At 32.9% G+C, this 17,364-nt stretch overlaps 1 protein-coding gene across 2 annotated transcripts in view; it reads left to right on the top strand.

The window, feature by feature from the left end:
* The first annotated feature begins 3,156 nt into the window (after positions 1–3,156).
* apc2 (APC regulator of WNT signaling pathway 2) overlaps positions 3,157–17,364 on the top strand; it is a 42,922-nt gene continuing 28,714 nt past the window's right edge. Inside the window, exon 1 of one of the 2 annotated variants that reach the window (XM_021479985.3) lies at positions 3,157–3,215. The gene's annotated coding sequence lies outside the window, so the exon portion shown is untranslated. Of the gene's footprint in view, positions 3,216–10,399; positions 10,487–17,364 lie in introns of those variants that run through there. The other variant, XM_073916293.1, reaches the window with a different exon arrangement.

Here is a 17,364-nt window from a genome sequence, read left to right as displayed (position 1 = left end):
TGTGAGGATCTCGTTTTACATTATTTATTTAATTTTTTATTTTATGAATTCCCTAACTTAACAGCTTAATTATGCTGAGCAGTGTGTGTGTGTGTGTGTGTGTGTGTGTGTGTGTGTGTGTGTGTGTGTGTGTGTGTGTGTGTGTGTGTGTGTTTATTTATTCATTTACTTTTCGGCTTAGTCCCTATATTAATCCGGGGTCGCCACAGCGGAATGAACCGCCAACTTATCCAGCACATGGAGCACATACACACTCATTCACATTTATGCACTATGGACAATTTAGGCTGTACCCAATTCACCAGTACCGCATGTCTTTGGACTGTAGAGGAAACTGGAGCACCCGGAGGAAACCCACACGAACGCAGGGAGAACATGCAAACTCCACACAGAAACACCAACTAACTCAGCCGAGGCTTGAACCAGTGACCTTCTTGCTGTGAGGCGACAGCACAACCTATGCGCCTCTGCGTCACCAAATATATATATATATATAAATATATATATATATATATATATATATATATATATATATATATATATATATATACACACACACACACACACACAGTGCTCAGCAAAATACACCCCATTTTGAAAATGAATATTTTTATCCATTTCTCAGTGAATATAGGCAATGTACTTTGATGCAATTAATTCAAATATTTTTTCAATTCACCTTTATTTGTATAGCGCTTTTACAATGTAGATTGTGTTAAAGCAGCTTCACATATAAGATCTTAGTAAATTGAAACAGTGTAGTTCAACCATTTAAACAAAACTGATTTATTAAACAGATATATTAATTAAAATAATACTTTACTCACCAAACATATTTAGAAATCGAAAGAAAATACAATTAAATCCAAGCAAAATATTGCTAAAAATAAACCTACAAAATTTCAACTACATTTTTTACATTTGTATTTAATATTTTTGTATAGCATATACATTTGGGTGTACTCATTTTTGGACCATTATTTTAAGTTATTTTGTTAGATTATCTCTAGATTTGGCTTCAGTGGTGACTAATCTAATGTATATGCACAAATACAATATTGTAAAGCTTCCTATAGAAAATATTAATTTAAAAGACAGATTTGTGAGGAGTGTACTTGTATATGCTAAGCACAGTGTGTGTGTGTGTGTGTGTGTGTGTGTGTGTGTGTGTGTGTGTGTGTGTGTGTGTGTGTGTGTGTGTGCGTGCGTGCGTGCGTGCGTGCGTGCGTGCGTGCGTGCGTGCGTGCGTGTGTGTGCGTGTGTGTGTGTGTGTGTGTGTGTGTGTGTGTGTGTGTGTGTGTAAAACAAACAAACACCCTGACACACCTTAACATAGGTGTGCTCATTTTGGTACCCAGATGACCCCTTTTGAACAAGTATTTGTCTCCCTCCAATGGTTTTCCGACGTATTAACAAAACAACCATTTCACATGAAATGAATGCTTTGTACTAAACTTTAATAGAATCAGTTTGAGTGCAGATGAACAGTGCATCAGAAAATATCCATAGTGCTTTACTTTTCCCACATTTTTATGTTACAGCCTTATTCCAAAATGGATTAAATTCTTCAAACTTCTACACACAATACCCATAATGACAATGTGAAAAAAGAGTTTTTGAAATTGCTGAAAATTTATTAAAAAATAAAAAACCTGTAAAATCACATGTACAGAAGTATTCACAGCCTTTGCAGTGAAGCTCTAAATTGAGCTCAGGTACATTCTGTTTCCACTGATCATTCTGAGATGTTTCAGCAGCTTAATTGGAGTTCAGCTGTGGTAAATTCAGTTGATTGGACATGATTTAAAAAGACATACGCCTGTCTATAAGGTCCCAGGGTTGACAGTGCATGTCAAAGCACAAACCAAGCATGAAGACAAAGGAATTGTTTGTAGACCTCCAAGACAGGATTGTCTCGAGGCACAAGGCTGGACAAGGTAACAGAAAGTATTTATGCTGCCCTGAAAGTTCCAATGAGCACAGTGGACTCCATCATCCATAAGTGGAAGATGTTTGGAACCCGATCATGATGGCTATGTTCCATGGTTTAGAAGGTATATGATGGCGGTAAATATTTTACTCGTTTTTGGGTATAGTTGGGGAATTCATAAAATTAAAATTAAAAAATGTGATCCTCAAAATAAAAATGATAAAATAAACAAACAAATATATACAATATACAGTGCTCAGCATAATTGAGTACACCCCATTTTGAAAATGAATATTTTTATCTATTTTTCAGTGAATGTGGCTAATGTATTTTGGTGCATTTGAACAAAACAGATTTATTAAACAGAAATATTTATTAAATGAATATTTTAGTCACAGAACATCTTTATAAACTGAAAGGTAACACATTCAAATTTATGCAAAATATTGCAAAAAAATACAAACTTCAATATTTCAATAACATTTTATACATTTTTTGTTTCTCTTGATTATTGCTATTTTTGAAAATTGTATTCAATTTTTTTCTATAACAAATTTGGGCCACTAATTTTTGAACCATTTCTGTAAGTTATTAGATTAGCTCCAGATTTGGCTAAAGTACTGACTAAGCTAATGTTTATAGACAAATTATAAAATTGTAAAGCTTCCTAGAAAATAATAAATTAAATGAGAGATTTGAAACGAGAGCACAAATTCAGCTTCAATCAGAAGAAGTGAGTTTTGCATGGTTTTATTAATATCAATACTTGGTCCACCTTTTGCAGCAAAAAGCTTTCTTTAGATACCTTAAAGCAACACGATTGTGTGACTGGCTTAGGCCTAGTTTATTGTTTGTACGGAAAAATACATAAACCCTATTGTGATGGCTATATGTTCCATGCTTGAAAAAGCATATGATGACTTTGTAAATATTAAATTCGTTTTCGTTTCTCGTTTTCGTTTCTTTGTGGATTCCTTAAAAAACTGAAACTTCTTATACCAAGTGTCCTAATAATACTAGCCACCACTGTATATGACAATGATTTGCAACGACAATTCTCAACAGAGCTAGTCTTGTTGTACGTTCATGTAAATGCATTTTTTTCTTGTCACTATTCTCGTTTTACATCAGATTAGAAACAGGAGAAAAGCGTGTGTGTGAGTGGGAGGGAGATAGGCGTGACATCAGAGCGCGCAGCATCACTGAATGCAGGGCATCATCCCCACAGAGAAAGACAGCAGCGCCTCCACGCCCAGTAAACACCACCAATGCTGCTGAACATGAGGTAAGATTTAAGCTAATTATGTTTATTAGCCTGTGTGTTAAGTAGCGAATGATGGATGAATTATAACGGATGCATGTTTGCGGGTATTTTTGCGGTAAATCTAACGGCATTCTTCGCGGTGCGTCCGTGAGACGTGACGAGGTCCTGATGAGAATATTTATGAGGGCGCCAGAGAGGTCTGCTCACCACAAGCGTTTTCCCACGAATCTTAAACTTTAGCGTGTCTAAATGAGATTAAAATGATTCTGTCTAAGAGCAAGTGTTGTTGATTTGTATATTTGAAGAACGTGCTTCCTCCGTCTTGTTATCTCAGGTAAAAAAATTCAAGATCAAGGTCAACATAAAAACGCCAAGGATAGCCTATCTGCCAGGCTATAAAACCCTGAAAGCTAAGGGTCAGCGTCTTTTTCTTGTTCAAGTTATTAAGAAAGCTTTCTAAAAGTATTTTGAATCATTTGATGCTCGCAGAAGCAACAAAATGATTTATGAATCTCGGCCTCCGTACCGTCAATATGCATGAGCACAAAGAAAATGTGCCGATAATTCGAGATGCGTTATTAGGTTTGTATGTGTGTAGTTTTTTTTAGGAAATGGCGTCATATATTCTGAAATAGACGTGTGTCAATGAACGTCAAATCTAAGAAGATCTAGTAGCCTAGCTATAAGCTTTAGCAACATTTTTATAGATCCCATAGAGCTAGTCTATAGCAAAAAACCTGTATGGCGAATGCAGATGTTGTTTTAAAATTGGCATTTTTTATACGGTCAGAATCATTAGACCTCCTAAATTATAAGCCCCCCTGTTTATTTTTGTATTTTAAGATTTTTTCAACACATTTCTAAACATAATAGTTTTAAAAACTAATCTCTCATAACAAATTTATTGCATCTTTGCCATGATGACAGTAAATAATGTTTTACTAGATATTTTTCAAGACACTTCAATACAGCTTAAAGTGACATTTAAAGGCTTAACTAGGTTAATTAGGTTAACTAGGCAGGTTAGGGTTATTAGGCTAGTTATTGTATAATGATGGTTTGTTCTGTAGACTATCAAAAACAAATATAGATTAAAGTGGCTAATAATGTTGACCTTAAAATTGTGTCTAAAAAATTAAAAACTGCTTTTATTGTAGCCGAAATAAAACAAATAAGACTTTCTCCAGATTAAAAAAATATTATCAGACACACTGTGAAATTTTCCTTGCTCTGTTAAGCATAATTTAGGAAATATTAAAAAAAGGGGGGGGGGGGGGGGGGGGGGGGGCTAATAACTGACTTAAACTGTATATTGTCATAGAAATTACACATATTACACCATTGTATCTCCCTCAGTGGGTTTATTTGTATTGACCACACTCAAAAAAAATATTTCTGCAAAATTGTTGCAGACTATTTATATTGGTTGAATTTAAACAAACAAATTAAATTTAGTAATGCTGAACTTAATTTGTTTGTTTAAATTCAGCTTAAATAAATTGTTTTATTTATGTTTATAACCACTTAACTTAAAACAATTTAGTAAATCCAAAGAATCATTTTTTTTTCAGTGTAGTTTGACATTTAAAATATTTTAAATGTGGAGTGTAAACAGACATAAAAACAAAGTCAGCTGAATACTGCATATTACCTAGAATAGCTTATAATGATAAATTAAAACCTAAGAGAGTGTATGCCTGAGAGTAGGGGAAAAAAGGTAAATAAAATGCACATGGTACAGCATTTGTACCTGATAATGATACCATTATCCTTTAGTGGAATGGACAAAACTCACAACAGGGTAAAAAATACACATCTTCAACGAAATTTTAGATGTTTATTGTGAACACCTAAGCTTAAATTCATTCTAAAAACCATGTACGGACTACCGATGTGTTGATTTAACATACTGCAGGCGGATGTTGCGTGTTAGTCTCTCCAAAAATAAATATATAATTATTTAAAACAAGAACTGCTTATGTAATGTTTTATGAGTATTACAGAAAGTGACAGCCATTATGTGATGTTGTAAGTAGTAAAACCTTTCTGGCTATTCAGACACAACACAAGATGGTGGTGCTCCATTAACTAATGTTTTTGCTGTGCCATTTTATCGTAAAAAAAAATATATAATAATAATAAATAAATAAAAAAATGAATATAATTACATATGCAATTTACAAACAGTGCAAAAATCAGACCACTTAACTTTTTATTATTCCGATGGGTGGTACAACTGCTGGAAAATTAGATTGATTTTATTTTAGAAAGCTTTTCTTTCTTTCTGTATTTTGTTCAAATGGAAAGTCTGTGAGTTTGTTAACGTTTGAAAATTTTCTTCATTAGCGTACACTATATAGATATACCATGATGCCTTTAAATGTTTTGTGATCAGCACTGATTGATGTGTCCTGTGAGATATATTTCCAATGACAGACAAGGGAGTACTCTGATCATTAGCTGAAATCTGTCAGTGAGACTTCTGTAATTTCTTTATTGCACAATATGGATCTTTGTGGCACACTTTCAGAGCTTTAAAGCAATTTTCCAGTCCTCGGGGGTGTTGTATTTCTTGCAGAACCAGATTTTAGCACTGAGATGTAGCATACAGCAGGATTAGCTTTAAAAGAAATGCCTTTGATTGGTCTAAATAATTCAGTCTACCAGTTTTAAAAGGTGTATCTGCTTTGATATAAATTATACAGTCAATGAAATATGTGACTCATTCCTCTTGGCAGATCAGTGAAGTGCCTGAATTTATAAGCCACCATTTTATACAAACCGTGCACAGTAAATGGCAATACTTCTTTTAAGAAACACATGTCCTGCTAGCAGAAATGGGATTCTCAGGCATGGTGCCTTCCTTTGCAGGTGCTGTTTCCTAGGTAACGAGACGGTCTGGGAGCGAAGGGTTGTTGTGAGATGTGGTCAGGGAAGGGGAGGAGGGGGGGGGGGGGGGGTGCGTCCTCCATCTTCTTTGTTCCCATTCCCGCTGCTTGTGGCCTACTTTAGTTCATCGTATTTGAAACCTAAGCTCGATTCATGGTTGAATGCAATATTTATTGCTTTTTCAAAATGAAATACATGTAATATAATAGATGGGGAGAAATTCTGTTCCATTTTGAGAGCCAAAATTGTACATGTACTCAACACATGGCCATAAAGCCAATATACATAATCTGAGACTATCTATCCACCGAAAGAATGAAGAGTCTGTATATTATATTATATTATATTATATTATATTATATTATATTATATTATTTTTATTATATTGTATAATATTATATTATATTATATTATTTTTATTATATTGTATTATATTATATTATATTATATTATATTATATTATATTATATTATGTTATATTATATTATATTTTATTATGTTATGTTATATTATATTATATTATATTATATTATATTATATTATATTATATTATATTATATTTTATTATGTTATGTTATGTTATGTTATGTTATGTTATATTATATTATATTATATTATTTTTATTATATTGTATAATATTATATTATATTATATTATATTATTTTTATTATATTGTATTGTATGATATTATATTATATTATATTATATTATATTATATTATATTATATTATATTATATTTATTATATTATGTTATATTATATTATATTTATTATATTATATTATATTATGTTATAATTTATTATATTATATTATATTATATTATATTATATTATATTATATTATATTATATTATATTATATTATATTATATTATATTATATTATATAAATTAATAACCAAAAAAGTTGTATTATTTATTCATTCATTTTCTTTTCGGCTTAGTCCCTTCAATAATTCGGGGTTGCCAAAGCGGAATGAACCGCCAACTTACCTAGCGCATGTTTTACACAGCGGATGCCCTTTCAGCTGCAACCCATCACTGGGAAACATCCATACACACTCATTCACACTCATACACTACTGACAATTTAGCCAACCCAATTCACCTGTACTGCATGTCTTTGGACTGTGGGGGAAACCGGAGCACCCAGAGGAAACCCACTCGAACTCCGGGAGAACATGCAAACTCCACACAGAAACGCCAACTGGCGCGAACCAGTGACCTTCTTGCTGTGAGGCGACAGCACTACCTACTGCGCCACCGCATCGCCAAGTTGCATTATATTATATTATATTATATTATATTATATTATATTATATTATATTATATTATATTATATTATATTATATTATATTAGACTGATAAAAGGCTTTCAGTGAGGTTGTTTGCTGATCTTTCCATCATTTGTATTCTTGTAGTGTGTTTGTCCGCTATTTTGTGAGCTTGACTGAACTGATGAGCCTCAGGCTGTTTTTATATCACAATTAGAGAGTACTTTAGGACACAGAGTCACCGCCACATGTATGAGCCACTCACACAACATCACTGATTCTCTGTTGACTTGAAACTGGAAATGTGGCTTCATATGTGAACCGCGATCACAAAACCTTAGTCTTAAAATATGCACAGATATATTTGTAGAAAATATGATTAGGATTAAAAATATCAGGTTCCATGAACATATGTAGTACTTTTCTTACTCTAAATATATACAAACTCAATTTTTGATCAGTAATGTGCATTGCTATGAACTTTATTTGGACAAATGTAAAGGCAGTATTTTTTTAACCCTCAGATTCCAGATTATCAAATAGTTGCATATTGACCAAACATTCTCCTCCTAATCAGGTACACATCATTGGAAAGCTTGTTAAATCAGCTTTCATGTAATGTTTTAATGTCAATTTCCAAAAATTTACACTTATGATGGATGATATATACCTTCCTATATATATACATTTTGGGGGCCATCAGAGACATTATCAAGGGCCCACAACTTTGGCTTAACTAGGTTAATTAGGTTAACTAATAAGGCAAGTTATTGTATAATAATGGTTTATTCATACAGAATTATTAGCCCCGTTTATTTTTGCCTCCAATTTCTGTTTAACGGAGTGAAGATTTTTTCAACACATTTCTAAACATAATAATTTTAATAACTCATTTCTAATAACTGATTTATTTTCTCTTTGCCATGATGACAGTAAATAATATTTGACTAGATATTTTCAAGACACTTCTATACAGCTTAAAGTGACATTTAAAGATTTAACTAGGTTAATTAAGTGAACTAGGCAGGTTAGGTTAATAAGGCAAGTTATTTTATAACGATGGTTTGTTCTCTAGACAATCAAATAAAAATAATGCTTAAAGGGGCTAATAAATTTGTCCTTAAAATAGTATTTATAAAATTAAAAACTGCCTTTATTCTAGCTGAAATAAAACAAATAAGACTTTCTCCAGAAGAAAAAATATTATCAGACTTGTGAAAAAATCCTTGCTCGGTTAAACATAATTTGGCAAACATAAAAAAAATGTAACAAAAATTAAAAGAGGGGCTAATAATTCTGACTTCAACTGTATATATATACATGACATTGCAATTTTTTTGCTGCAATATATATTGCAATATTAATATAATTCCACTTCTGATATCTGAATGTCTAGTTTTAGAAAGATTTTATTATTTTAGAAAAAATGGGCTGATCAAGGCTTTTTTTTTAAGGCATTGCGTCTGCATAAACTATAATAAATTAGACTACATGTATATACTAGACTACATGTATAGAACAGAATAGAACACAACAAAACATAAAAGAATAGAATAGAAAAGATCAGATCAGAACACAATAGAACAGAATAAAACAAAACAATACAATAGAACGGAATAGAAAAAACAGAATATAATAGAACACAATAGAATATAATTGAATTGAACAGAACAGAAAAAACAATAGAATACAATAGAATAGAACAGAATAAATAAACAGAATATAATAGAACAGAATAAAATGGAACAGAACAGAATCAAACAAAAACGAACAGAACAGACATGACTAAAACAGTGATTTCTGATTTTCTGTGGAGTCAAATTGTATTCAGGTACAAAAAAAGTGAACAATAAAATATAAAATAAAATGATCATTGTTGTATAAATAAAAAAATAATATCTTTATCTTTTAATTTTTTATAAATAATCTAATCCTGCGATGTGACTATTGTATATATATATATATATATATATATATATATATATATATATATATATATATATATATATATATATATATATATATATCCTGGTAGCACCTGATCTTTATGGGTGCAAACCAAAGGAAACCACAAAAAACCACACACTCAAAAAAATTGGCTTTGTGTAACTGTCCCCTATGTGTCATTTAATAATCTATTGGATGTTTCCATGTAGCCCATGGGTGGTGTGTTGTGCAGCTGTAAATCTGAGTATCACATCATACAGTGAGACAAACTGTACATATCGATGTCAATTTATGCCTCCTCACAACACAGAATCAGATGCTGTGATTTTTAGAGCATTCCCTCCAAAAGAAAGCAGGGATAGGGTGTTACCAAGGCAACCGTCGAGAACTGCTGCCCTGCATTGGCAGCCTGCTAACGCTCTTTCAGTTATTTTCCTCAAGGGATAGATCTTTGAGCAGATTACCCAGCATCCACTGCAGCACACACAGCCGAGCGCAGACTGCACAAAAGACGGAAGGAAAAAAAAAGAAAGAAGGAGGAATCGCCATTTTCTCTCTTGGCATCGTTAATTTAGTGGTTACCGAAACACCTCCAGGAGCCAATTAAAATGCTGAAACATTTAATGTGCCCGCATGGTGGCCAATTGGTCACGCGTTCAGGCTATTAGATCTGGAATAGAAGTATCCAGATGAAAAAGACGAACCAGCTGTGCTTAACTCCCCGAGGACGCTAACATGCTTCATCATCAAACATCTCCCCGTCCTTTAGTTCTTCTCCCCATCCCCCCTTAACAACCCCCTTCTCTTTTTATGTCTTATCAGATACACCAGCTTTCAATTTAAGGAGCTCCAGTGCTGTCCAGAATAATTCACGCTGTATAACCCTGCTGTGGTCATTGTGCCTTTCTAATCTAAAAGCAATCCAGCCGCTGCTCTGGCCACAGTGTTCCCAGTAAATTGGTATTCTCTATTGATTTGTGAGTCGGAATTTCAACGGATTGATTTTTGGAGTCGTGCATGATCTTTACATAATCCAGGCTGTCCTTAGATGGACCTCACCCAGGCATATAAAGGCATGTGGTCCTCCGCAGAGGTCTGATTGAGTATCCTGGGCTCTGGTCATCTCTGGTAATGTTGTTTCACACTTCCTGAGACGGGGATCTGGAAAACACGGCGGTCTGTTTGTGAGTAAATCTTTATTTGACTAATGGAGGGCTATTAGAGCGGAATTACAGAGACTTCATTCAGACAATTAGAGGACAGTCGTGATTGCAGTAAATGCCTTGGTATTTCGCGTCTGTGCTGGCATGTTCGTTGAGAATATTACTTACCTGAAATTTTGATTCAGTTGATCAAATCTATTAGAAATGATGCCTTAGGATGATTGTTGTGTGCAGTGCTAGGGTGTTTATTTGTATTGTTCACCTGTGCTCGAGTCATTGGGGTGTGTCTCATTGTCTAGGGCTGGATTAGGGAGTCTAGCTGATGGAAAGCAGTTGCTTGTAATTATGATCCTATTTATTCTATCTTAGAAGTGCATTGCTTTTACGGTTCTGTCATAGCTGCTAACATGCTAGTAATCTCATCATTTGCTATGTGACACAAGCTGATTGACCTCTGCTGGTTCTGCAACCACTGAGCTTGCTTGATTTAATAGTTTGGTTCAGTGTTATGCCGGTTGCACACCGCAAGGGTGAGCGGTGTATGAGCACTGCGCCAGTGTAATTAAAGCGTTACTCATGAGAGTATTCACACTGGAAGCCTTTGTAGAGGGTTATGTTCGCAGCGACTACAAAACAAGTCTTATAAATCAAACAAAACACTACTCTTCTTGTTAACTTTTTAATTATTTGTCTGAAGCTAATTTTGTATAATAAAAAATATAATATAATATGATATAATATAATATAATATAATATAAAATAATATAATATAATATAATATAATATAATTAATATAATTAATATAATATAATTAATATAATATAATTAATATAATATAATATAATATAATTAATATAATATAATATAATATAATTAATATAATATAATATAGTATAATATAGTATAGTATAATATAATATAATATAATTAATATAATTTAATATAATATAATATAACATAATATAATATAATATAATTAATATAATTTAATATAATATAATATAATATAATATAATATAATATAATATAATATAATATAATATAATATAATATAATATAATATAATATAATATAATTTAATTAATATAATATAATATAATTAATATAATATAATATAGTATAATATAGTATAGTATAATATAATATAATTAATATAATTTAATATAATATAATATAATTTAATTAATATAATATAATATAATTAATATAATTAATATAATTAATATAATATAATATAATATAATATAATATAATATAATATAATATAATATAAAATAATTAATATAGTATAATATAATATTCATTCATTAATTTTCTTGTTGGCTTAGTACCTTTATTAATGCGAGGTCACCACAGCGGAATGAACAGCCAACTTATCCAGCAAGTTTTTATGCAGCGGATGACCTTCCAGCTGCAACCCATCTCTGGGAAACATATATATATATATATATATATATATATATATATATATATATATATATATATATATATATATATATATATATGTAGTTTAGTATATAGTATAATATATAGTTATACTATAAACACTAGTTAACTATAAACTATAAACATAGTTAGCTAGTAGCTACATTATTCTGATGCATCTTGATATACTAGATACTATACTTATTTATTTGTTATAATATTTACTGGAGAAAATATTTATGTTTACTGCATGTTGTATATATGATAATACAATATTATGATTGTTTTCAATAATATTCAGCAAAAAAGAATATAATTAATGAAAGCTGTTGGAATATGAGTTGTGGTAAAGTATGTATTAGGTGTCATTTATAAGTTCTGTGTTAAAGCTCATTATGCTGCAACACCAATTAAATGATTTCAAACAAAAAAAATTATTAATTATAAGTGAAGTTTTACATTTGAAATTTCTCAAGTAGATCCACTGTTGGACGTTGTTGCCATATGGCAACATTTCATAATGTACCTTAAAAAAAGAATTTTTTCCTAATTTTTTTTACAACACTTCAAGTAAAGCCATTTTAAGAAAAAAAAAAAAGTCAAATATTTTTTTTTACAGGTTTATCATAATGCGTGCGGTAGAGGGTTAAGAATATGAGTAAGGGACCAAGTAAAGAATGACGGGACCATTGTGTGAGATGTTTGATACGAGGCCCTTTCCTGTGTGGTGTGTGACTGTTTAACATTCTGCCAGAGCCCCAGGAGATAAATGTGTGGACACATTTTCCGAGAGGGTGCTCGCTGCAGAGCCATTCGAGGAGAGCTGAGCTCCAGCGAGGGGGAGCATGAGCTGTCGCTCCTCCTCCTGTAATCTGTTTTAATGCGTACACCAACCCCACCCCTAACCCTACCCCCAGTGACATCACTCATAGAAGAAGTGCAAAAAAGGTGGAGCTCAAGCTTAAGCTCCCCCTCGCTGGAGCTCAGCTCTCCTCAAATGGCTCTGCAGCGAGCACCACTTGCATTTTCCTCAGAATAGAGGAATCTCAAAAGACTAGTATGCAGAAAGTGCTGTATTGTGTTCATTGCTATGTGTAGGTAAACTCATGACTTTCGTTGAGAAACACCTGCCATCAATACTGACACGGACATTAGCCCCTTTCACACAGTGATACCAGTAAATTTCTGGAAATTTTCCGGAACGACTTTACCGGTATATTTAAAAAAGCGCTGTTCACACAGGCGAGGACGTAACGGAAATTTTCCGGAAAAGAGCATTCACACATCCATTCCAAAATACCGGTAAATTCTGACATCATTCACCACAAATGAGCTTTAAACGGCTGCGCTTGTATTTGTAAACATTTGACTACATTACAAACTCTGTGGATGATCAATATTATGAACAACTTTTGCAGCATCACTTTCGCATGTCGAGATGTTCATAATATGTGCGTGTGCAGGCGCTCATTGGCGCACGCAAAGCTTGAAGGTAAACAAACAACGGCTTATCATAAGCATCTCATCGATGATTATTTACACAGTTGGCATTAAGAAGAACATATAAACGTGATCTGACTAACTTCTAGCAGCTAAATGTGTCTGGAAAAATATTCAAAGGCTTTTATTCTCACAAACCGCGCGGACGTAAATGCGTCTGACTGTTGTGATTGGCTAAAGCAGACGCCTCACGTCAGCACGTTCTAGACATGCACGCGCTTATTACGGGAATCTTCCTTCTGCATTCACACAGCGCAGCATTCCGGCAAATTTCCGGTAATGTTACAACTTCTCTTTCCGGAAAATAGCCAGAACGAATTTACCGGTATTTTCAAAAAGGACCTGTTCACACATACAACCGTTCCGGAAAATTGCCGGCAATTTTCCGGAAAGGTCTGTATGTGTGAAAGGGGCTATTGTGTGTGTGTGTGGTTTTTTTTTTTTTTTTTAATTATATGCTGGAATAAAATGTTTTATTTTACATCTTCAAAGTGAGACCTGATTGTCTTTTTGGAATAATCTTTTTTGGGATGGGCTTAACTATGCTGAGTTGACTTATGTGAAGAAACAGCCAATCACTTTTAGATTTGACAGTCTGACTGCAAATTTTTCACTTTACTGTTAAATATTTATTTTCTACCGAACTAATTTTTTAATTTAAAATAAAAGCTTTTAGGGGCTCGATGGCTCAGTTGTTAGCAATGTCGCCTCACAGCAAGAAGGTTGCAGGTCGAGTCCTGGCTGGGTCAGTGGGCATTTCTGTGTTGAGTTTGCTCCGGGTGCTTCGGTTTTCGCCCACAGTCCAAAGACATGTGCTATAGGCGAATCGGATAAACTAAGTTGGCCGTAGTGTATGAATGTTAGAGTGTATGGGTGTTTCTCAGAAATGGGTTGTAGCTAAAAGGGCATCCGTTGCATAAAACATATGCTGAAATAGTTCACGGATTATTCCGTCGTTAGGATTTTTTCCAGGAAAACCATGATTTTATCATGATTTGTTTCGTAACGATCAAATAATAAAATTAATATTGGCGAAGATAAAAATTTTATTCATTTTTTTAAATATTATTATTTTTGCAGGGGGGGGTAAACTTTTATTGTGATAAGATAGTAGAGGACAGACAGAAAAGCCTTGGGAGCAGAGAGAGGGGACGAATCAGCATGGGGCCTCGAGACAGGAATCGCACTTGAGTCGCCGTAAGCACCATGGTACTATGTGTCGGAGCACTTAACAACTAGGCTATTGGCGCCATCTAAAAAAAAAAAATTATTAGAAACATAAAACAAAGAACAAAAATAATATTACAAACACTCACAGGATGCAAAAAATAACAGCAGCATGTAGCATTAGCAGTTAAGAAATTACATTTGTAATTTTTGTAAATGAAAATAAAAATAGTTTTGTTTGTTTTTGTTTTTTTGGAGGGTTTTTAGTGATAGTTGACCCAGCCAGCAATTTTGGTCACCAGTAATCTTCAATATGTCGCCACTTCAGAATTATAAGGTTCTATCTGACATTTTTGTCAAAATTGAGTTTTTTCCATATTCTTATTAAATGACAACTTATTTACATTATGGGATGCTTTTTAAAAGTTCTTTACATTTTAAGACTTTTTATTTAAAAAACAAATGTTACACATATACTGTTTTCTATATGGAACGCAAAAACTTTGAAGCTCAATATCTTTAAATCATTCAGAACGCAGACAGAACCTTATAAAAGGTGACGAAAAATTATTTTGTGTTCAGCACAAGAAAGAAACCACTAAAACATTTCATAAACTTTATTAATGATTATTGTAGGTTCAAGTGGTGTGAGAACGACTGTATCAGCCCCATCTGCTGTTGAAAACAAAGCTCAAAATTGATTCAAGAGCGAATAGCGATGCAATTTGAAAATCACAGAATTGATTTCTCCACTGCTTTTCGCCACAGCTTTAGTAAAGGTATTCTTGAATGCTTTGTATTGTCTTTGACTACTGTATATCACATAGTGTTGGAGTTGCGTTAAGATGTGATGGGCTGTGTCAGAATGTATTAAAATATTTATGATTTATGTTTAAATGCGTTATGATTTATTCGATAATTTCAGCCTGTGTTAAGATGTATTTTGCTATTTTGAGGTGTGTTAGGATACTCTGGAGTGAGTTAAGTTGCGATGGGAAGTTTTAAGTGAGCTTAGCTGTTGTCTTTGTAGTGCTCTCATGTGGCATCATTAGCAACAGATTGAGGTTTGTGTTTGCTTTAGACCTTACTTGAAAGTGTATAAATACATATGTTCCCCATCCTCGGGGTCTGTTTGAGGACACTTTTCAAAGGGCCAAATTCACATCTGTTTTCATCCTTCGTACTGTAAAACTGAACTACAAATATGGCCGCATAAATGCTTAGTATATATGTATGTATAAATTAGCCTAAAGTTTTTGACTTAGATAACCCTAAGACCTAACCCTAAGACAAGCAAAAGAGATCGTCTTATTTTCAGAATAAATAAGTGAAAAAAAATAGTAGGTGAAATAATAGTAATAAAAATAAGAGTTTTTTTATATTTAGAATAGAAACAACACAAAAGCTCTAAATAAGAAAAGCATTTTTGTGTTATTTTAGAAAAGGCTTTTGTTAGAGATTTAATTAGGAATGTTTAATGTCTTTCTGATCTGGACTGTAGTTGGGGGATGGTCAGTGAGGGGCTGCTGGCACCAGTCACAGAGAGAATGAACACAGCCGTGAATAATGCAGACCTGCCATATCAACTGCAAGAAGGCTCTGCAGTGCTCATACAGACAGATGGCCTGGAACTTGCTCATTCACAAGCTTAAAGGCACACTTTGCGCTCATTATGTATTCCAGACATGGATTTCCATTTTTCAAATCAAATAATAAATATATTAATAATAATATAATGATGTATAAACAATGCAGTGTTTGTTTAGTGAGATTGAATGCAAATCCAAGACTAACAAAAGGGATTATTCACACATTGTTTCAAAGCATTACAGAAAGTCATGATGCTAATTTTTACATAGAAATATTGCTATGTGAAAAGAACCAGCAAGGCAGCTTCATAATTTTGGCCCTATAATACACCTAGCAAGGCATGTAGGGTGTGATTTGTTGCTATTTTCATGCAAGCACAGGTTTTATTTTCACGTTTCGCAGGTTTGACAACCAACTCTGTTGTAGTCAGTTTATTCATGACAATTTGCATGTGTATATTGTTATTATTAGTAGTATTTATTATACACATAATTATATTTGTTTTAATAAAAACAAGTTTGTCCACCTGTCCAGTTTTGGAGACATATGCATCATCATATGGGGCATTGAAATAGGAAGTGTGTTTGGATATTTTTTTTAGTTTTTTGACCACAGTTCGTTATTATTGTTCATTTATTCATTTGCTAGAAATTAAACCAGAATTTAGAAATAGTTTTGAAACAAATCTTAAATAAAATTAAATATGTAGGCTGATAAATGTCTTTAGTGGAGTGCGTTTCCACCGTTTCCTTACTCTACGGGAGTAAACAGTAAAATTAAGTAAAGAGGTCGAATGGAGGAGGCTCGTTCTTTATCTTTGCACTGCAGATGGTCTGTCTAACTGTTTTACAAGTAAAGCGTTCAGTTTTTTCACTTACAAACTTTGCCTTGTAAATAGCAAATGCGCTATGGTGCGACACAACTGACTCTTAAAGAGAATGGGAGATGAGACTGATTAAGGGTAAGCAAACTAGTATTGGAGTGGGTGTTGAGAGTGTTGATCATAGGTATTTGAGAACTTTTTTAGATAATAAAGAGTCCTTTTCTGTTAATACTAATATGTTGTGTAAGAAGGGGCAACAACGACCATACTGTTTACAGAATTTAAGATCTTTTAATATAGACAAATCACTCATGTGCATGTTTTACAGTTCATACATTCAGTCACTGTTATCTTTTTCTCTGCTTTGTTGGTTCAAATTGTTGAAAATAAGAGT

Source organism: Danio rerio, chromosome 11 (genome assembly GCF_049306965.1).
Source record: "Danio rerio strain Tuebingen ecotype United States chromosome 11, GRCz12tu, whole genome shotgun sequence".
Lineage (NCBI taxonomy): Eukaryota > Metazoa > Chordata > Actinopteri > Cypriniformes > Danionidae > Danio > Danio rerio.
Note: the sequence above shows the minus strand (reverse complement) of the source record. Positions and strands in the feature narration are given on the sequence as shown.